The 22,450-nt window shown below is 39.8% G+C and overlaps 1 long non-coding RNA gene across 1 annotated transcript in view; it reads right to left on the bottom strand.

Annotated features, from left to right (window-relative positions):
- Positions 1–3,133: 3,133 nt before the first annotated feature.
- Positions 3,134–22,450, bottom strand: part of LOC119722171 — a 32,293-nt gene continuing 12,976 nt past the window's right edge. Inside the window, exons 2-3 of the long non-coding RNA XR_005270425.1 lie at positions 16,657–16,848; positions 3,134–6,647 (exon numbers count right to left, since the gene is read on the bottom strand). This is a non-coding gene — a long non-coding RNA (uncharacterized LOC119722171). The remainder of the gene's footprint in view (positions 6,648–16,656; positions 16,849–22,450) is intronic.

Genomic DNA, 22,450 nt, shown 5'->3' with positions numbered 1-22,450 from the left:
CTCGGAGCCGGTCATAAGAAATGTATCAGGCTTATATATTTTGGCTGGTGACCATTTTTTTATATCCAAATTTTTCTGTAAATAAGCCGTTATTCTGGCCTGCAGCACTATGAAATTGCCCCCATGCAGGCTGGTAACCCACATTACCATTCAACAGTACTCTTACTATCGTCTTTCGGAAACCAGACACCGATCAAGGTGTAAAAACGACTGTGGCGCGTATTGCATATATACGAATAAAGACATGTACATCAAACTTGGCCTTAATAAGCCTGACGTCCTTAACTTACTGCACTACAGCTAGCTGCATATTTGTTCATGTTAATGACCGTGTCGGGAAGAGGAAGGCCGGCCGGCCGCATAAACCGTTACTATGCACTCATCAGCTATAGCAATGCAAGGTACAACGAAGATTAATGATCCACGGTCTCATAAACGATAATACGCTAAAGGTACGGTAATGCTGCCATCGCATGTAACATTCACCTCCCTTAAACACACACCATTAATAATTCCTCGAGAGAGTCTGTAAATAAGACGGCAGTAGAAGCAATATTATGATAAGAAAGATTGTCAACTTTAAGTTTCATGAATTGGAAATAGCATAGAGTTAACTGATCCCGTGTCAAATCACGGGCGAGCGGAGGCTTAATAATGTATTGTGTTCAGTCAATAGAACATCAGCCATTTCCCTGTGTGCACGAAATTACACACACTACTGATGTTTGTTGTGAAGCCTGCCCACGTACGTATACGACCTTTGCAAACCCACGCCAAATACTGCTACAGGATGTCTATCAAAACAAAACAAACAGGAAATTGATCAATCTTACAAATGTCAAGCGTGAGTGTGTGTCGTCAACAACAACAACAACAACAACAACAACAACAACCGCAGACAACTGATACAACTGAAAAGGACCAGCAAATATTAGGAGTCGACTTAGAATTATAAAAAAAACCATTTGTTTAATCCTATTACAGTGATGAAGGAATACAAAATTCATTTGTAGGCAACATAAGCTTAAAAGCATTTCTTTCCACAATTCAATAGGTCTATTTATATTACAGTGTGTAGTCACATAATATACATTAAAGAAAAGAAAAAAAACCTAAACGAAAGATATTATTTTGATTCCCCATTTACAATTACAAATGAGCGGTGGAATAGGATACACGGGCATTAAAATATATAACAATAATGATACAAACTTCGGCAATTTGTTTTTATGGTTGTCACGCTGTGTACTCGAACAAACCATACTGCTCATTGACATTATGAATTCAAGGACACTGTCGATATTTGCAATCGTCAGTTATGTTGATAATGATATCGCAGATAACAACTGGAATAATTACATCCGGGGAACTTGACCTTCTCCCGCTAAATTGGTTACTTCGTTCCTAAATTCCGCTTTTGTTAATTCATAAGTTCGTTGGCGCATCTCCATGGAATCATTTAACTTCAATTCAGTTGATGTAGATAAGCCTATAGAAAAAACAAATCATCAGTGTTGGGCGGAAACTAATTAACACTTATAATATACCATTCTCTTTCAAACTAATCGCTTTATCTCATATTGATTGGAGAAGCATTACACCAATTGTTGTCATTGTCTTTTTCCGCAGTCATACATTGTATGCAATTATCAGAATACTGTACAAATGTATTACGAGTTTTCATACAGGCTGCAAAATATTGAATATCATAACCACAGAATGGCGCCGGTCCAATGATTTTTTTTTTTCTACTGGCACTGATGAGCCAGCAGTGCAATTGACGAAACCAGTTGCGGTGTTCAGAATTCCCAGTTTGGCATGATATGAAAATGATTCATCAACAATATCGCAATCATTTTTCACTTAGTTGTTTCCCCCATATTTTAAATTCGCTGATTGATGATGGGAAAGTCCAAGAAAAGGTCTATTTTTGTCCCACACGGAACGCCATGTTTTCTTTAATTCATCGCAAAGACTAATAACATACAAATTCTTGTGGGTATTTTCCTTGTAGAATAAAAAGCACTGAAATCCATGAATATCTTAGAGGGTTACACTTTCGTTACGTATGGGACATAGCGTGCGCGAATTCTTGGACTTGCCCTGAAACAAGGGGTTGTCGCGTACTCCAATATACGCCTTTATTACCGATAGAGTCCCTCTCTACTCAAAACAAATCCAGCTTATGTTTTGCAAGGTAATGTTATGAAACTTCATATTCATTCACTTCTGACGATCGTATATGCGAAGGTTATACTGTAGTGTTATTTATAGCTTTGTGCTGATCGTTGAAGCGAAAAGAAACGTGATAACTGTGTAATATCATATTTACATGATACAAATCTGTAATGGTGGTTTCGTTTCCGTTTACCAGCATACAACACAAGCAATGCAGTCCCATAAAACAATAGCCACGTTTTGGAATGAATAATATCAATGAAATTTGAATCAGAATTTAAGGTTATTTCACTCTATTTTACACGTTATAGTGTCAGAAATACATGTATGTGTATAACAAATTTGACGTCATAATTGCGTAATGAATCGATGAAATATGTTTTCCTTGAAAAAAAAGATGACTTATCAAAGGCCTTTTTTTTTTACATCTAATTAAATGCACCATAGGTATTAATTTGAAGGCCAAAATTAATTTGAAGGCCAAAATCATCAAAATGATTGGAGATTACATATGTTTCCCTTTGAACGTGTCCAAGTTGATATGCGTATTCAGGGTGGTGCAAAAAGAAGAAACCCACTTTTGACAGGAATTGTAACATACTTAGGCCTACTTAACTTACTTCAACTGTTTTTTTTTTATAATGTAGTGAAGTATAGCTCTTCAACTATACGTGGTGAAAAAATCTTTAAAAAAATCGCAAGAAAAATGTTATACTAATTTAAATACAAGTCACCAAAATCCGACTGTCTTCGACGTGTAAGTCTATAGTGAAGTGTTTATTTTGTTTTCAAATCAAGCTCCGGAGCTCAGTCAAGAGAATGGAATAAAGCCGTCCGTGGACAAACAGGTTTGGCACATGACATTTTTAAACTACCATATCTCAGAGACAAAATATGCATTTGTAATAATGTTTTCGTCACAACTGTTTAAAGATCAATATTTTAATACTATTAAATATAATTTTTGAAATGTGCTCAACAAGCAGGTGAAAATTGCTGTCAGAAGTGGGTTTCCTTCTTTTAGCACTGCTCTGCATAGCAAGCCGAATACGAGCTTACCGACTTCGTGGAGCTGCTCAGCTTAACACGTCGCTTAGCAGATTCATGAGCAAAGAGCAGTTGCACAGTCTAGAACCACAAGCAACAGATCTGTGCATCACATTCGCATGAGATTTGGTTGGTGATCAGACCTGTTTTGCCGTCAGTAAAACTTTTTAGTGTGCTTAGCAACTCCACAAATTATGCTCGTCAACACCATGCAACCACTTACACAGTGCATGTATATACACAGATATTGATATCTTTTTATCGTAAAAAAACCCATAAGAGATATCATTGTATAACTGGACTGCTTTCAACGTATTGTCTGAACGGATTTCAAATGAGCACGAATGGTGAAACTTTAAGTGCTCAACCATCGAAAGGACACTGAGCATGCTGAGGCCCTTTCCTTGTTCAATCCTCACATGCAAAGAAGCACTGAGGAGGCCCTTTGTATCGATACTCCTTTGAAATTCGTCTTTACACCTACGTGTAACAAAGATTTTCTTTGTAAGTCCACCTCGGATTCTAAAGGGGCATAATGTCGAGGACAACTTTATAGAGTGGTGGGCTGATACCATAGTAGTAGGATAGGCCTTCCACTTCAACAAAAGAAAATATATTTGGCACTATTGAATAAGTATGAATGCGATTGGTTACTTCATTGTACGGGTATACCCTTATTTCAACATATTGGGGTGTCATAAACAAACATTACTTGATTTTACTTGTTTCTTCTAAACATACTCTGTGGAACTCTCAAATTAATATGTTGTTTGAAACGATTCAGGGATCTCCTTGGGACGTTAGTGTATGTACATGTACATGTACTTTGAAACGGTCAATATTTGTATATCCCATCTTAAAACCGAGATTTAAGGAATACGGTTAGCGACCAGTTAACATGCTATAATTGCTTACACACATGATGTCCTCAGCATAAGGTCACTCCCAAGGCCTCTGGGCTAATTAAAACCAGCCGTCGTGAAGTGTTGACATATCTACAACGTGATAACATATGATACGGGCACGAGGAGGATGAGTCTGCATACGTCACAGTCGGTACTGATGAGACGACCACTCGTAATGGACGAAGCGGTGGCCGAGTACGCTGAACCGAGTCCCAGGGATTTAGCATGGACTGGTACTGTGGCCTAACGCGTTCTTCCATCCTTACGTCTGCAATCCAATTTGCTTCGAGATTTGATTTGTCAGATGTGGCGCCGCTAGCCGTGTGTATATAGGCGGACGGGGAAAGTCATAATTGATCCTACATTATTAAAGCAATGAGCAAGTCTTGACTTGGACTCACCCAGTAAGAAATGACACTGTGCACTGAAGATTCTCCAGACTACAGGGGTGATTGTTTTTTTGTAAATTGTCACTGAATTGTCAATGCAGGAAGTGGGGCAGTAAGCGGCCATGTTGTCTAATTCCATGACGACAAGTGAGTGAAATTAAGAAGAGTGACGGGCACCAGACTTTTTTTGAAATGACGCTCGACTTTGTGCGCCCTGGAGGCTGTCGAGATTTCCAGTTTGGAACATTTTCTGACGAATGGCAACATGGATGCGTTGTAGCTAGTCGACACATTTAGTGGTGAAGTTCGCATGAAGTTTTTTGGCTCGTGACGCAGGACTTTTGTTTTGAAGAATACAAGTTTAATAGAAGAAAAGAAACAAGTTTCGTGATTTTGAGGGTAACGCAGTTTCTTGTGTTAGCAGCAACTCGTGTTTTTAGCAGCAACTCGTGTTTTCCTATTTCTTTTGCAATACCGGTTACATTTCACCTTTTCATAAGTTTGTTTGTTCGTGACTCCATTGATGAATAGCACGATGCACTTTTGGACGGTGCAGTAAACACTATAACTCAGTCCGTATGTGTTTATGCAGTTTGTATTGATTCGTGTGCCGTGTTTACACTGCCTGGGCTTAGCAGAACTATACAGCACAATCAACAAAACGTGGCATGAACCGTATCTTCACCGCCATTGTGAATCGTGCAACACAACCCTATATTTTCAATGGCTCCCGAACGTTTAGTTTAATCAACAGTCGATGAATTGAAAGTTTAACTTGCAAACACTTGTTGCGTATTATGGGGAGTGCTCACTGCAAAAAGACAACTGGCGATATTCCTGCATAATCACTACACGTACGTGGTACTGCTCCATGTAAAATCAATGTAACTGACTAATATACAAGTCAAATGCGATATTACGAATTCAGCTGAGGTGAGAGACGAAGAAGTCACATACAAGCGTGGGAAATCGGTGGGAAACATGAAGGTAAAATATCCAACATTGTTGTGAAACACAAGCTATACTGTTGCTGTTTGTATCACGTTCGCTGCCTTCCCAAATACACACGTATATTAAGCAGGTACATGATGGAACTGATTATATACAGAGATTTGCAGTTGATAGTTTGTTCATTTCCGTTTCCGTGTGTCATGATTCCTCGGAATCAGGTGTCATGAGAGGGCTGACATTGGAGTTCCTATCCCGTAGGGATGCCTCCCGTCGCATTCGGCGAGTCTGTCTCTCCTCAAAGTTAGACTTGAGGACCCAGACCACGAGGCCGATAAATGCCGTTACAGCAAGCAGACAGATGATCACTCCTTCGTACATGTATTTCTGAGTAGCCACAGAGTTATAGCTGTACCTGAAACCAGGGACTTTATCCCCGGGCTCTGGGTTGCCGTTCATCTTGGGCCCCGTTAGTGATCCTTGGTCGCTGGCGCTGTACGAGTAGTCTTGAAGTTGGGACTCCACGTCCGATGCCGATCCCTGAATAGATGCACAATGTGCCCGCCAAACCCCGTAGCCCAGCACCAGTGTCAAAACACGCAGGGGTGTGTTCATTAGAGCGTGGAGAGGCATTGTAGTCCTGCAGAGTAACACAAATAACCCTCTCGTGGAGGGCCAACACGCCCAAAGCTGTTGGATTGCCATGGCGCTCATGCGAAAACTTTGGCAAAGTGGGATTGATGTCTTTACTTCCCTTGCCTCCCAAACATATCGCAGTCACACTATTCAATGATAAAAACTTTGGTTGTGCTTCAGTTACGATAATGTATTATTCACAAATTATACACAAACGTTTACTCCTGCAGACAGCAAAAAGCGCGTGGCATGATTATACGCGTGGCTGATACCACCCTGGAATATCAATTGCCGACAGTCGCACACACGACTCCTAGTTCCCAATGAACTAGTACTGAGTGTTACGTGACGTCATCTGCGCTGGTGACCCAATCACACATTATGATGCCATACATGTTGCTACCAGCTGTTGTCAATGCGAAGCCAAGTTCGTTCCCGTAGGGATGTTTGAGTGGCTCGGTCGATGATGAATTCCAAACGTACTGTGGGGGTGAACATTGGCCCTTGTGCCTCGTCACTTGCCAGTACAATTCCCCATCGGGACCTATAGCATGCAAACAAAGTTTGAAAATGGAAGTTATTAATGTGTAAACACATCTGATGACAAACGATAAAACTGAAGCCAGTCGTAATTCTGAGCAGACATTGAACTAGTTTTTGCACTTACCAAATACAATTTGCTTAAAGTATGTAGGGAACCATATGGTTTGTTTTGACTATGGTACTTTATTTTGAATACAGTATCATAGACAGTATTAATTTTTGTCTCATTTGTACGACTAGCTTTTGTGTGAATTGAGCTTGTGATTAGTGTAAGTAAATTAAGGGAATTAATATCATTCTGAAATGTCAAATTTTGACGAAGGGTAGGCGTTATGTTCTTATCGACAGGTAGACTCGTCAAATAGATGCAGTTCTATGTTGTCTTAGCATGAAACTCGCTTACACGAAATAGGAGTCAACTATATAACACTCCGACACAATGCTTGGGATGTTGGAATTGCCTTTTAGAAAACTTGGCTCCCCAATCTGATTACAAAGTTGTCATTTTTAAATTTTATCCACTGATAAGAATGCTCTACAGTATGTCCCCCCAAAAAATGTCCGTCAGACTGTTTTTAAAATAACTACAAAGCCACGAGGTCAATTTTGAAAACTGTTGGTTATGCAGATACTCCTGGATCCTTAGCCTGGGCCTCAACCCGTATGAGTTTTATTGAATTTCAGTTACGCCTCACTGCATAATGGTCAATTGATCACAACAACATTTTTGGACACTGTGACCAAGTTCCATGCCTTAATCCATTTCAGTGCTGTTTTAAGTAAGCTGTATAAAATCCTGCATGCATGTTGTGAAAAAAAGGCTGATGTGGTTTGGGATTGGAATCATTTGCCGTTAAACTGGGGTCTTGCCACGATAACTGGCAGCTAGGCAAATGATTCCAATCCCAACTGCAGCGGTCATTTTCACAACATCAAGGATTTGAATAAGGCAAGGAACTTGGCCACATGGTCAAAAATGTTGTTGTGATCAACTGACAATTGGGCAGTGCTGCGTGACTTAAATTACATGAAACTCATAGGGGTTGAGGCCAAGGCTTAGGAGTAACTGCACAACCAAACTTTTTCCAAATTGACCTCATGGTTTTGTAGTTATCTCAAAAATAGTCAGACAGACACTTTTTGGGGGACATACTGTAGTGCAAATCTGCATGCACGAGAAATGATATCGCTGTCACTTCAGTCGATTAAAGGCTATCTAGGTTCAAGCGAAATCTCGATTTTCCCTGTCTTCGATACTACGCAAGGTGTGCGATCAACCTGACTACCTCTTGTCCGGTTTAATGGGTCCATCCAATTACGAAATTTGAGAAACGAGAATAAATGCCATCAGAACTGGTCAAAAAAATACCGGCAGCGGAGCGTAATCTCAATTTTCATTTACATTATGATTGTCGTTGATGCGGAAGGGTCATCGCGTCAGATAATACCGCCGAATCGATTTCTTGTCTTGCCCGTGACCAGGCCGGGGGTTTGATGTGATATTTCTGGAGGGAAATTGGAGTACATCTGGTGGGGGATTAGCCCACTGACCGAGTTACCGTCGGGGAGAGGCGCTGGCCGGATTGTTGAATCACGGATTTCGATCTCTGGAATTGGACGGCCTGCGTGTGCTGGTTAGTTCAGGCACGCATCCTATACACACAGGATTTGTGGTTCAGGTGTTGCTAATGATGATAGAAACGATTGGTATTACTGCTAATGCTAAATTCGTGCCACCATTTTATATGCAAATATTTTTATGGATGGCGTGCAAAGTTAATATTTAATCCCCAAATATTTTAAATAGAGATATCTCTATCTAATACAGATATCTTTATCAGTATTACTTTTAGAGGGAGAGATATATCTATTAGGAATAGAAATATCTCGTTTAGAAATAAAGATATCTGTATTAGAAATAGACATATCGGTATTAGAGGGATATATATATATATATATATATATATATATATATATATATATATATATATATATATATATATATATATATATATATATATATATATATATATATATACTTTAGTAATAGAAATATCTCGTTAAATGTTCAATTGCACGCCATACCAATGAAACAGCGAATTAAAAAAAAATGCTGATAGTGCTGTATAAACAATGTAAAAAGCAGAATCAGTGATAAAGAAATGTTCAGATTGCGAAATGGGCAGAAAGACCATGGGAAGAATCCGGGGACGTGCGGACCCGTGCATGCATTGGAATTTCAACCCACAGTTTGGGCTTGATGGGATTGGAACCCGGGTCAGAGAGGTTGAATATGAATTACGTAAACCCATGCTGCAACCCGACTCCTTGCTCATGGCTCGTATTTTACATAACTCTCGAGGACAAGGCATTGTCTTTCCCTTTGTCACTATAATATAACACTCTCCATAAACTAAGCACAAAAACTCACGATCGAGGACCATTTTCAACAAAAGATGAACTCTCAAGGACAAGAAAGAACCTTTAAGTGTGCTATTGCTATCCTTGTTTGCCACTATGAGCTTTCACCAAACCATTCAAAGGACGATTACACCATTAAGGACTCGCACAACGACATCCTGTCTTCAGACAATGTAATCTGTACTGGGGCTTGTCCAACATTTTCTGTCGTAGCATTATAGTTCCCTTCGGGTTACAGATGCAATAAAATATATAATGGTAAACTTTACTGCATATCGTATACTCGGGGATGAAAGTCAGCGTTGAACTCTCCATAGTGCGACAACCCCGATATACATGTAGATGCATAGACACTTAAAGAAAAACCACCATTTTTTTTCGTGAGGTTATCATCTTGCAACGGGAGAGTACGCCTGGCCAACTCACAGCATGATATTAAATAATTGTAATACCGAGATGTGTCTCCGGGCGCTTTCGAAGAAAAAAAAAATTACCAATAAGATCGGCTGATGAGGTATCAACTGTCTCCCTGTTAGTGGAGGGTTATATAAATACATGTGTTGCCTGCAGTTTGGGAACTTGATGAAGACATGTATGTAATATGAGCACTACAGTGATCCGATATATCTTCTTTAACCGAAGATATAGATTATGTCTTTCATGCTTTGTGTATGCATTGTTTGTTTCCCCGAGTTTATCCTTTGGTTAGTGTTCTCTGAGCATATACGTGTGCTTATATAAAACAAACATCGTCTTTTTATTCTTTGGTATATGAGTTTTAATTGGCTGCAAGTTGTTATATATACACACTTGTTTTTATACCAGGCCTGTGACGTCAAGATGCTGTTCAGTACATAGATGGAGTATGGACAACCATTTATGATTAATGTAAGGGGAAATCGTCTATAAGCATGGGTTCAACATGCTTTCAGAAATATATTTAAATCCGTATACACATCGAAACACACATGTTAGTTACATCAACCTACTATGTGTTGTACAAGCCGTAGCTTGCTTGCTCGCTCACAGATGACTGAAATTGGAAAATGCCCTGAATGTACTATCTATAGTAAAGGTAAAGGAATAAACTACGCATGAACTATCTGATGTACGTGTAAATGTCCAGCAAGATTGCCCGTGTCTTTAAATGTCACGCCTGTACGTGAAGCCTTTTCCAGCAGTTATTAAAGACTTTGAGTAACGATCGGACAGGAAGAGCGAACACTGTGGAGGCTTTGAAATTAACTTGCTGTACTTCGTAGCTGTTTGTTCAATTCCCTCACGGTAAATCAAGTGAACTTCGTTCAATATCCTGTGACTATGGGCCCCGTAGCTTGTCAATATCTACACGCTAGCTTCCAACATCCAGTAAAAAATGCTGTTCTCTGTTTTGCGCCCAAACCGAATTGGTAGGATTTCCAATATTCTGCAATCTTGTCGTGTTCTCCCCACATGTGTACTAACCAGGTACTAGGGAGGTTATCATAACCTGATCGGGGGTACATGCATGGTTGCGTATTGACTGTGAACCTTTAGTATTACTGAGATGGGCGTCAATCGGTGGGGGACGGGAGGGGGTGGGGTGGGCGCCCCCCCCCCCGCTTTTTATAGTTGGGGGTATCAAATCTTTGTCCCCCCATACTTTTTTCGTCCCCGAATAAAAATTGTAGCCTATATATGATTCCATATAGCTCAGAATAGCTGATTTAATACTCCAAACTCGTAAATGATGTTTAAATGATAATGTTTTGCTAAAAAAAAATTTGGTTAAAGTGTTCAGAAATTGCCTCAGATTGCACCACAGAGCGTCTAGAATCCAAAATGTCGCCTTTAGGGCTTCGCGCTACGCGCTCGCATTAATTCTGATCAAGGTATGGCCCCCACTTTTGAGAAGCGATTGACGCCCTTGATTACTGATCTGTGTCAGTGGGTTTTTTTCAGTTCCGCCTTTGACGGGAAATGCTAAATAAAAATAAACCAATAGAAGATCACGATTCGCTTGCGAGTGTGGAACAATACATCCTCAATTTTTTTCCCAGCCGTAACATTAAACAATTATTTTACTTGCCACACTCTGAGCTGAACATTCTGACTGCTTCGCATGCATATGACACTATAAATGCTACTTCTTTTATTCAATAGTTCAATAATATATCCCATCGACCTTACTCTAAACATTATTTTTTGATGTGATACCTTAACATTGAGACAAACATCAATAATGCATGGTCGCAGTCGCGCATAAGCTGTATACATAATTCAACAAGCATACTAACAATTAATTATTGAACTGTACCGAAGGTAATCATCGAAGTTAACCATCGAAAGGTAATCATCGACATATCATGTACAGAAATTTTGCCAGGTCTTTAGTGAACACGAGCTTTGTGTCTAATATTCTAATATTATCGAATGTTTTTGGGATTTTCGATAACACTTCGATAACATTTTCGATAACAGTAGGAATCACCTTTTATTCACTCCTTACTTTTAGGCCCCTAAAGTATGATATTTACTCAAGCACTTGACTCGCTACCTATGTGCATCCGGCAAGGGAACACACAAATCTGCCCGCTGACGCACACTAGGCCTATGCCTGCTTGATATGATAGTTCTTTTAAAAACATGAAGCAGCAAAAGTGACAATTAAGATACCTGGGGGATAAAAATAGTTTTTGTTATCGAAGTAATTTCACAGAGCACACCGCAAGATCTAGAGTGCATCCGTAGTAGCGCTTTCAATTACTAAATTATGCAGACTCGGCGTTTATAATATTATGCTGGGTTTGTGTCATGCATACGGTTGGTAAACCTCAGAACGAAGGGCTAACATAAGAACTTGAATTATGCAGCATCCCGGCGAGATGAGACAGCACTACCGCTGTCCACTCTTCTTTCCCGCCAAATATCGGCTGACGTCACTAGACAGTATGACGTCACCAAACCCCGCGGGCCACGATGTAATCTGGATTCACAAACCGGGTCTCAATTACCGCGTGTTTATAGATGTTCCCTTACATTCGAAATTCAAAGCAGGACATAGGGAACTAGGTTTAATTAGCACAGGGGACGACTGCTCAAATCGACCGTCAAGATTCAGGGGCTCTGGTTGCCGACTCACAATGGTGCCCTAAGGTAGAAATCTCATTTTAAAAGTGAATGGTCCTCTCCAAGTATAGAGCAAGCAGCCAAGCACATACATCACTGCGTCATACATGTACATGTATATCGCTCATTTTTTTGTGCACTCGAGATATCTCATCGGCCGTAATTACTTGCGACCTGTATTTGAAGGCATGTCCCATTGCACATAATATTTCTAGAAACTCAAAAAGGATAACTTCTTCAGATCAGGTAAATGCATATTTATCTACATGTACTTATTGCGTGATCAGTAGGAAATTTAACCAGACGTCCTAATCACTTTTTTGCCAAACCGTCCTCGTATTATATTAAAGGAGCAATACGGCCTGAAATCCCCGAAAGTTTTATGTTTGGATCGTTGACTTATCCTATTTCAAACGTTTGATTGAAAGGAAACAACCTAATGTCTTACCGTTCTCGAGAGAAAAGAAAAACCCGGTTGTTTACATGCGACGTAGCGGACATTTTGTGGCATATATGTATACGTATTTCCAGCCGTAACTCTCCATGTAATTATGGGCTCTATCTCGGCGCGGTGGCAGCATGTAGACTGGTACCAGAAAAGGCTGTGGTAATTTGATTAATCTAAAACATTAGTGGTGGATTTTCACCAAACTAAGTCAATATATTCACTCAACAGATAAACACACACACGCGGTTTGGGGAAACCTTTTTATGAGAAAAGGAATGTGTGCAACTAGAATCACGACTAGCTCCAAACAGCTCCCATTTTGGAGTCAAAATTTTGACCCCAAAAGACGTTCTCGCACGCCATTGCAAGCATAACACAAAAATTGCCCCGTTTTAAAGGATGGTTGTGTGGATGTTTATATCCTAATTTTAAATACTCTTATCAATATAACATCACTTCGTTTAAAACGCGTTTTGAAGCCCAATTGGGCGCATTTGCAGAACGCAATGTCCCTTTTAACGACAGTCGTTAAGCCTAGAAAATATACTATCCGCTGAATCGAATGAATACAAGGCATTCGTATCAAAGCGACAGAAGTTCGTGAGGGTTGAAAGGTAATACAAATCAGTCTGCTATACCATAGAGCTCCTAGCTCTATGGTTATACTGCACATCTTCTGTTGGCTCCAGTCTCACTTTACAGGGTGAGTAAAAAAAAAACAAAAACGAAACGCAAATGTCGGGGCCGTTGTTTTAGTGAAGTTCTGCATGTAGCGCTTTCAAAATCTAGGATACGAAAGCCAAATTCATAAGCTTTCCTTTAGTACAATAATCATTCAAATCACTCATGCAATTTTCAAGTTACGAAATTTTAAACACAACCACCGTTTTAAAGTTCTGTCCACGGATCACCAAAAGGTAACTGTTCTTTCAGCAAAACGAATACAAATCACATAGGAATGTGGGTGAATTGTTTTCGTTTTGCTGAAAGAACGCACACCTATTTGGTGATCCGTGGACAGAACTTTAAAACGGTGGTTGTGTTTAAAATTCCGTAACTTGAAAAGTACATGAGTGATTTGAATGATTCTTGTACTAAAAGAAAGCTTATGAACTGGGCGTTCATATCCTATATTTTGAAAGTGCTACATGTAGAACTTCACTAAAACAATGGTCCCGACATTTGGGTTCCATTTTTTTTTTACTCACCCTGTACACAGTGAATTGGAGCAATGGACCTCTTTTTCAAAGGAGTTTTTTTTTTAAAGAGTTGACACGTTTCCTCTGCGTATTTTTTATTCGAACTCCAAGGCCCCCAAGCATTGCTGCCGTCATGTCAGCACTGAATCCTACTGCAAACCAAATTAATTTCCTCCCGACACACAGAATGTAAGGACACAAATCCTTAGATTCTGTGTGAAAGGTTTGGCGGGGAAAGTCGGCGCCTTAATGACGAACATCTTCACTCGTCGAAATCTGACGCTCTCCGGGTACCGCGATTAGCATGCAATGCGATGCATTGATCATCGTCCGTGGAGGCTTTTTACAAAACCTGATGAAAATAAATAAAACTTTTATGTCGGTCACGAGTTTAAATTCAGTCTTGGAGTTTACCTTCAGATTAAAAATTCATTTTGCCCTCGGAAACAGGCATGATTAATAATACACGAAAATGAAATTCTGTAAAAAAACAAAAACCCCCCCCAAACCCCCCCCCCCCAGATAATCTTAGAGTATTTAATTTATACAATGTATGTAACTCTTCAATCACTGACAGCGAATACAACAACCATAACGACTGATGAAATATTAAATGAGAATAAGGATTACAGCATTTAAACTATATTAGAATTTACAGATTACATTACCAACATTGAGAAAGCCTATTACTCAGAATCAATGGGTGTTTGGCAACACCGCCAAAGCCCATAACCTGTAATATACAGGGTGGTGCAAAAAGAGGAACCCCACTTTTGACAGGAATTTTAACCTACTTACTTAACTTATTTGAACTGTTTATTATAATGTAGTGAAGTAAAGCTATTCCACCATACGTGGTGAAAAAAATCTTTAAAAAAATCGCAAGAATAGTGTTATTATGCTAATTTGAATACAAGTCACCAAAATCACTGTTGTCCACGTGTAAGTCTACTGTAGTGTTTTTTGTCTTCAAATCAAGCTCCGGAGCTCAGTCAAGCGGATAGAATAAAGCCGTCCGTGGACAAACAAGTTTGGCACTTGACATTTTTAAACTACCATATCTCAGAGACAAAATATGCATTTGCAATCACTATGTTTAAAGATCAATATTTTAATATACCATTCAGTTGAATATTTTGAAATATGCTCAACAAGTAGGTGAAATTTGCTGTCAAAAGTGGGTTTCCTTCTTTTTGCACCACCCTGTATATAGGTACCTAATTACGTATTACCTAATTCTTTTTTTGTGATTCGGATAAGATGTGAGGCCAGCTCAGGAGGTGATGCCTCACAGTACAGTGACGGTATCACATCAGCATGTAGTCTGATCAATTTGTGTGAACTGATTTGTGTATTTAAAACAGAAAGACGATATACGAGGCTGAAAGCAGAGCTTTGATAAACTGTCGTCTGATTTATAGTTACAATCCATCCCGTCCATAACGCAGTGATGTAAACTATCATGTATGCTGGTTCTGGTTAATCGAAAACTTCCATGAATTCACCAACATTTGAGAGTGATTGGCATTAGATTCGTAGATTTCAATTAATGTACAATGTGGTTGGAACGAATTCAAATAGCATTAATGCTTCAACGCAGTGTTTAAAGCTTGGCAAGGTATAGTTGCGGAGATATGTGTTCTTTCCTCCATGGTCAAACATAAGTGTTGATTCTCAGATTATGCAAAGGAAATTGCGGGCGACTGTTTTGCTCGCACTTGATTTGTTTAAAATGTATGCTTTTGTACAGTTCAGAGTAGAGAACTATACCCTTCATCCATATTTAGACGTTGTGATGTTGGTGAAGTACATGTATGTATATGTATACATATATCATTTTTTCCCTTTTTTTTGGGGGGGGGGGAGTGAAATGTAAAGACATGAAGTCGCGCATGATTGGTGTTCCAATTCCCATGCATGTACCTGCAGCCTGTTGCCACATGGAGATCGCTATCCGGAATGACATTCAAATTAAATTTCCACTGCGGCTACTGATTGATAAGAGAGCTGGCTGTTCGAGGAGTACCACTCTACAAGTCATATTATACGAATGCCGCCAGTGCTAGGAAAACAAATGGCAGGTCCCGACGGCCAGGAACGGCAAAGCGGTGAAGATAGCGCGCCGTGTGAGTTGATTATTAACCGGTTCAGAGTGTTGGAATGCCAGCCGGTTGGGCCTCAACCATCGATCGCAAAGCCTCGTCATCTACGCAGCTCACTTTCTACCAAAAGCACCGTTTAATCTAGCGACCTGATTGCGCCCTGCACGTCGTTAAGACATACTGACGTTGACGCGCATGTGACTGGCACTAGGCTCATTTATCAAGTCCAACTCGTCAAGAGATACACCGTCTCGTATATCGTTGACATCATCCCTGAGATATATTTTGAGCACGGCGCTATTCGGAGCTAGCTAGGTGAAGAGCAAAGTAACAGGGTACTCCTTTCTTATTTCTAGGTGGTATTAATTTTTAACTCAGAAATGACATTAAAAAAAAAAGAAAATTTGGTATTTTGTACAATATCATTATATCATCAATCGTGTACATATTTTCAGGTAGAATTTACAACAATGTTACAATTAGCTGCTGTAGACTCGTAGATGGAGAGGTACCAAAGAGAAAAAAAGGTAAATGCGTTGAGTAAATGAACTTGACCTGTCAAAAGTTGCAAGCTTATTGATTCCGTGGCTACACAAATATGGAATGTGTCACTGCGCTGTGACAAATGCGCAACAATAATAAACACGTTTGCGTCACAGACTGTAAGTAATACCATTTTGCTCCTACAGACAAAAAGTTTGAAAATCCAACTCATCTTCTTAATGTACATACCTATCAAGCAAGTTACGTTCGGGAAAGCCACAGCAGTCGAAATACTAGCGTCCTCGATATCTTGTATTGGTTAAACGCCAGACGAAAATCCTTCAACTCCCCGCAGATGCTACGTTATAGAGTGGCACCACCTGCAACGATCGAGCTGTTCCCGGATGCTGCGCCTGCACCCGTTTCCGCTTCTGGTACACACTGCATGCGAAACAAATAGCGTGCACAGATAATTAGACAAAACTCCAATAGATCATGGATACAGTGACTGTCAGTGGACCTACGGGTATATCATGAAAACAGCTGCCCTTTCCTTACCCTTATGCTCCTTTATTGATGAATAAGAAACACTGATAAGAAAAGTTCAAGGCGGGCTCGAATGTGTCGTCGCCACCTTTGGCAGGTGAGCTGACTGGGGACTCGAGGGAAAGCAGTAATTATTTAAAGCATCGATCGCCAGATGCGAAATCCTAACGCGCGTTAGGAATGCGTGATCTGGTTTGACGAGGAACCTCATTACAAAAGTCACACATTTCCAACTACCTCCCGGCCCCCATCAGGCTCTTGTGGTAAATGGGTTAAATGAGCTGTGATAAGATTGTTCAGGTTAAGCTGATAATGTCAGAGGTGCCGGTATTTTACTTTAATTTGTTCATTTATTTTGCGCAGCCTTTTGTGAAGTGCACTTAACATCAGTTGTATTAATTCTCGGAAATATTTGACAATTAATCACATCAACCCATATGTTTATCATTGTTTACAAAATGAGTAATTAACAGAGGTGCACCTGATGGCATTCTGCACCCGATGTGATGTCAATGCTATTAACAATGACATATTATTTAGAACTATTGTTGTAAAATAGATGGACACACGTAAATCATCAATTATCTTCGGTATACAGCTAGTTACAGCCCTATGCTGGTATCATCGTTTTATCATCGAGCACACTCGCGGAATTATTTGCTTCATGGTCAACTTCTGAGCCAGGTTATCATCACAATTACAGAAAGCTTCGCTCTCATTTTAGACACTTTGCACCTTGTGTCAATACCGAAGGTCTCTTGTTTATTATATTACATGTCAAATCTATAAGGTTTCGGAATATATTGCAGCATAAGCCAAAAGTGATCCACTTACAGATGACTGCTGATTGGTTAATAAGCCGACAGTCTTTGTTTCCCAAAGAGACACGCAAGAATTTAATGAGAAAGCCAGCTTTTGTGTTAGTTTAGTTGGTACCTTTTATGTCATCATTATTTTACAAAATTGCTTACTAACACGACCCGAGTAAACGAACCAAAAAGACTCACTGTAGCATGTGTAGAAAATAATCGATTTACCATTCAAAGGAAACATACACCTCGTCCGCTTATTCGATCATCATAACTTGAGTAGACATCAGATCTGACATATCCCTTTCCGTTGGTTACTACTCTATTTTCTCCATGTTTAAGGGATATTACGGCCGGCGATGCGCTACAAAACGCGCTTTAAACGAAATGGTATTAAATAGAAAGAGCATTTATAAGTAGAATATAAACGACCACACAACCATCCTTTAAAAACTGGGAGTTTTTGCGTTATTGTTGCGAGAACCATGCGAAAATGAATTTCGGGGTTCGCATTCTGCGGACGGACGTGTAAGAAACAATATAGGTGTATTGGTGCTGTGTGTATTATGTACCACACACACAACGTGTGTAGCGTACACCGAATAGACTCGACTTGAAATACGTATGGGTATGCCACAGAATGTACGTCGTGTCCGATGTAAAGAACTGGGATTTTTCGTCTTTTCTTGGGAACGTTAAGACATTAAGTTTGTTTCCTTTCTTTGAAATAGTATAAGTAAACAATCCAAAAACATGATATTTTCGGGGATTTCAGGCCGTACTGCCCCTTTAAATGGTCATTTTCATAAAAAGAAAACGAAAAAAGGAAGTGTATTCTGATGCAGGTTGACAGCCATGTGAAAGCATAACACTTATATAATTTCAGTTTTTTTTGTGTGTTCACGATTTGGCCTAATATGCATGCAAAACCTCAGACAGTATGCGAACCACTTGACTGCGTATTCCACGTGGTATGAATGTATAATCCAGGGCCTGCTATATTTGAGATATTATGTCCCTGGGGAACCATCTTCAACTAATACTACTAGCACGACTCGCTGATCCGGCTCGGGACCTGGTTTTATACGGAAACATTTCGTGACAGGAGTTTGATAATCACACGGAAATGGACTTCTCCGGACATGGAGATGATCACGGCCCGAAAAAATATAGATGTGACCGACTGTGGAAACCATTTGGGCGAACGTTTAATAACTTCGGCCACAATTGATATAGGCCCATCGCAAGGCAAACCCTATCTCTTTTTATCGATTTATACCTGCATTGGACAAAACATTGACTATATATACCAAATGTGCATTCTCATATTGTTTTAAACTGAATCCCGGTTCAGGATTTCCGCTTTAGCATAAGACAGCCATCTGAACAAATTTGTAATTGATATATACCAATACATTATTGATATTGATATTTGTACCATGTTTTTGAAAATTGTTAACTGGAAAAAAATCATAGGAAACCATACAGTACATGTATTACTCAAGTACCAATTCGAGTACAGTACTCGAAAACGGTTCGCTTGGTTTTTCTATACTCGTTTGACATGCACATATCTATCATAACTACTGACTGTCACAGATGAACGACTCCGATTTTCAAACTGTAAAAAGAATGCTATATCAGTGTACACCTGTCTTGATTAGTACCACTTTAAAATAAGCAATGAATAAGTAGTCGAAATAAGTTGAAACGAATGCAAATAATATGGGTAGTTTTTCACAATAATATTTTGGTAATGTGTAAGTTGTGCAATTTAAATTGAGCATATGACGTTAGTGACCATGGAACCATTTGGTGTTCTCGCCTTGGCCGTGTCTACGTCATCAATTCAAATCCAGGCATATGTATATACAAATGCAGGTCCTTGATTCAATATATTTATCAGTAGAGTTTAATTTCAATCTCACAAAAATCGTAAAATGACTCGCTTAAACTCCAACTATAGGCGAGGCGGGATACAAGCAAAGTTGAACATCGCACAATTTTGATTAATGGAATGATTGTCGAAGTCTGTGCTTACGAAAACAAACCTAAGCCAGTGCACAATGCTGTCGTCATCCCGCTAGGTACATGTATACCTGATACCATATTACAATGTCAAATAAAAATGTCGGCGCGCGTGCACACAAGCCGGTGTTTTGATAAGAAACAGTCGAACTTAATAAAGGAAATGCCCACTCAAAAAAAAGACATGGTTTTCACGAATCACCCACCTATATGAGAGCAGCCATCTTTTTATCAAATGTATTAATAGTCGGGTATCTCTTGCACACATCGGCCTGAATAGCTGTAATGTGGTAGAACACCGCAGGGCGCGGAGGTACCAGCGTGTCGGCGTGTGCATGGCCCCGTTTGCCATTGATATATAAGTGGAGTGGTATCTGCACGGATCGATACGCAATTTCATCAGCGTGTCAGAATACTATTTGGTCCATAATTGACGGACCATCTGCTTAGCAGAAGGGATGCTCTCAAACTGCCATGCCTGATGCTGCTAGTTCGTCATCTCATGGAGCTAATCTCCCTTTTTAACATTTATTGAATCTGCAAAACGATTTAAATAATTGTCCCTTGTTTAGAGATCTGTCCAAAACGTCATTATGCACTCGGCTTAAATATGAAAACTGACAAATTGTGACGAGTTATATTTGAATAAGAACGGAGGCAGGTATATCCGTGTTTTCAACTACCTTTACCCCTAAGTTGTACTACAGTGTCTGGCTGACAGACTATGCGATATCAACGCTTAATGTCGTTCCCAGTGTTGAGATGCAGGTAGGTGTCCTTGTGTTTGAGAGTCTATAGTTTCTGCCCGATATTGTCCTTGGACTTAAAACAGTCCCCGCCAACTCACAATTTGCCATTTTCTAGTTTTAAGAATGTAGAACCTACCATCCAATCCTGAAACAACATATCCAAGGCTTCAAAGTGCTTGGCCTACTGTTAATTACTGAAGACGTGTCCCTCCTTGAATTCCTCTTTTGATGTCGATTTCAGGAAGTGCAATCATCACGCCTGACTGCCCACATAGAGAGGTGACTTTCACTCTCATAATTCTCTGCAAGTGGCCACTGCATGCTGATTATTTTCCAAGGGATAACCACCGATATTGATACTGTCTACCCGCACATCTCACCGACTGACCTTGGAGATTATACACGCGCGCTATCGCTAATAATGCTGCACAGGCGAACAATGCCAAAGTTCACGAGCGCCAAACCACATAGATTTGGACCGATTACATGCGAGGTTCAAGTATACACAGACACAATATTTCTCGTGTAGTTGCTGATTTGTAGGTTGTTGTGGGGCCTCTTCGTGTAAAACCTTTAGGAATTCTAAATTTCACAAAAACGATGCAAAAACGAAATATGACCAAAGTGCATTTATACCTACAAAGTCCAATGTGTTCGGCTATGTATTCCTGCACCGTTTTCACTTTGCAAAGAATGATAGCTGTAGTTTGTTTTTATAAACAGACGTTGAAAAACAAAAAATAATTCCAAACACTGCTTCCACAGGGAAATTCAAAATGGTGTTATTGGTTTAAGAGTGAGTTGGCGCCGCTGTTTGAAATGGCTATATCTATAATTAAAGCGTTGATTTGTAGATGTTGTGGGCCTCTTCGTGTAAAACCTTGTATTCCCGTACCTTCTTTATGATCTTTGTCAAATTTCGACAACTACAGGAGCATGCTCGGATGTAGTACGCTGTTACAGCCTGTGACAAAACGTACACCCACCCAACCCGTTTTGAATACACAGTGAATATGAAGAGATTTTTTTAAAGGGAACATTCCCTCAACAACTCCATAACGGACGAAATCACAGAGTTACCTTCGCTAAAAGGAAACGTTGGTTTATGTCAACTCGACGGGAGAGTCAACGGTCAATGCAACGCGTAATCCCCTGACGCATGTAAAAGTTTTACAGCAAACGGGCTGCAATAACATGACGTGACTCCAATCGTCCAAGAAGACTGTACTATTCAGGAGATCATTACCACCAATTTACAATGTTTTACCATTGTATATTAAGACAGTCACGCATATGTTCTGAAAAAAATTAATAGGGGAAACGCTGGCGGCATACCTCATTTAACGTTCATTTTTGAAGACAATACAATCTATTGTAATTTGCTATAATACCCATCCGAACGCTCAATTAGTGTTAAAATCTAACCTTTTGGTGGACGGGGAGGAGTTGACTGGTTCGCCCTTGAGCGTTTCTAATGTCAAAATCGTTATTTGTATTATTTTCTGGCGGTAACTCGTTTGTTATCAAATTCATTCATGCGTGATGATGAAGCCCGTTTTGTAGTATTTATCGACTCGTGTCGTGCAGCATAGGCAATCGCTCATTATCAAGCAAGCACGTGAAGCGTGAAGTAGAAGATTCATTGGCCATTTTCTATAAACCATTGACGTATGTAATGACGTCATCTGTTGGCTTTGGCCGCCTGCCAATTTGTTAACTGACGTCCCTCGTTCCCATAAATGTATCAGTGTCTATAGGCAAAATGGTCTCAATGGAATAAATGGATTTTAATGTTTCATTCGCGTCAGCAAAACCTGGATGGCTGTTGAATTACAAGTACTAAGCACTGAACGGAATGAAAATGCGGGGTGCATGCCAATGTAACAAAAAAGGGCAGCTAAACCGACAACG

This window comes from Patiria miniata, unplaced genomic scaffold (genome assembly GCF_015706575.1).
Source record: "Patiria miniata isolate m_02_andy unplaced genomic scaffold, ASM1570657v1 HiC_scaffold_14, whole genome shotgun sequence".
Classification (NCBI taxonomy): domain Eukaryota; kingdom Metazoa; phylum Echinodermata; class Asteroidea; order Valvatida; family Asterinidae; genus Patiria; species Patiria miniata.
The sequence above is the reverse complement of the archived record's forward strand: the minus strand, read 5'-3'. Positions and strand labels throughout refer to the sequence as shown.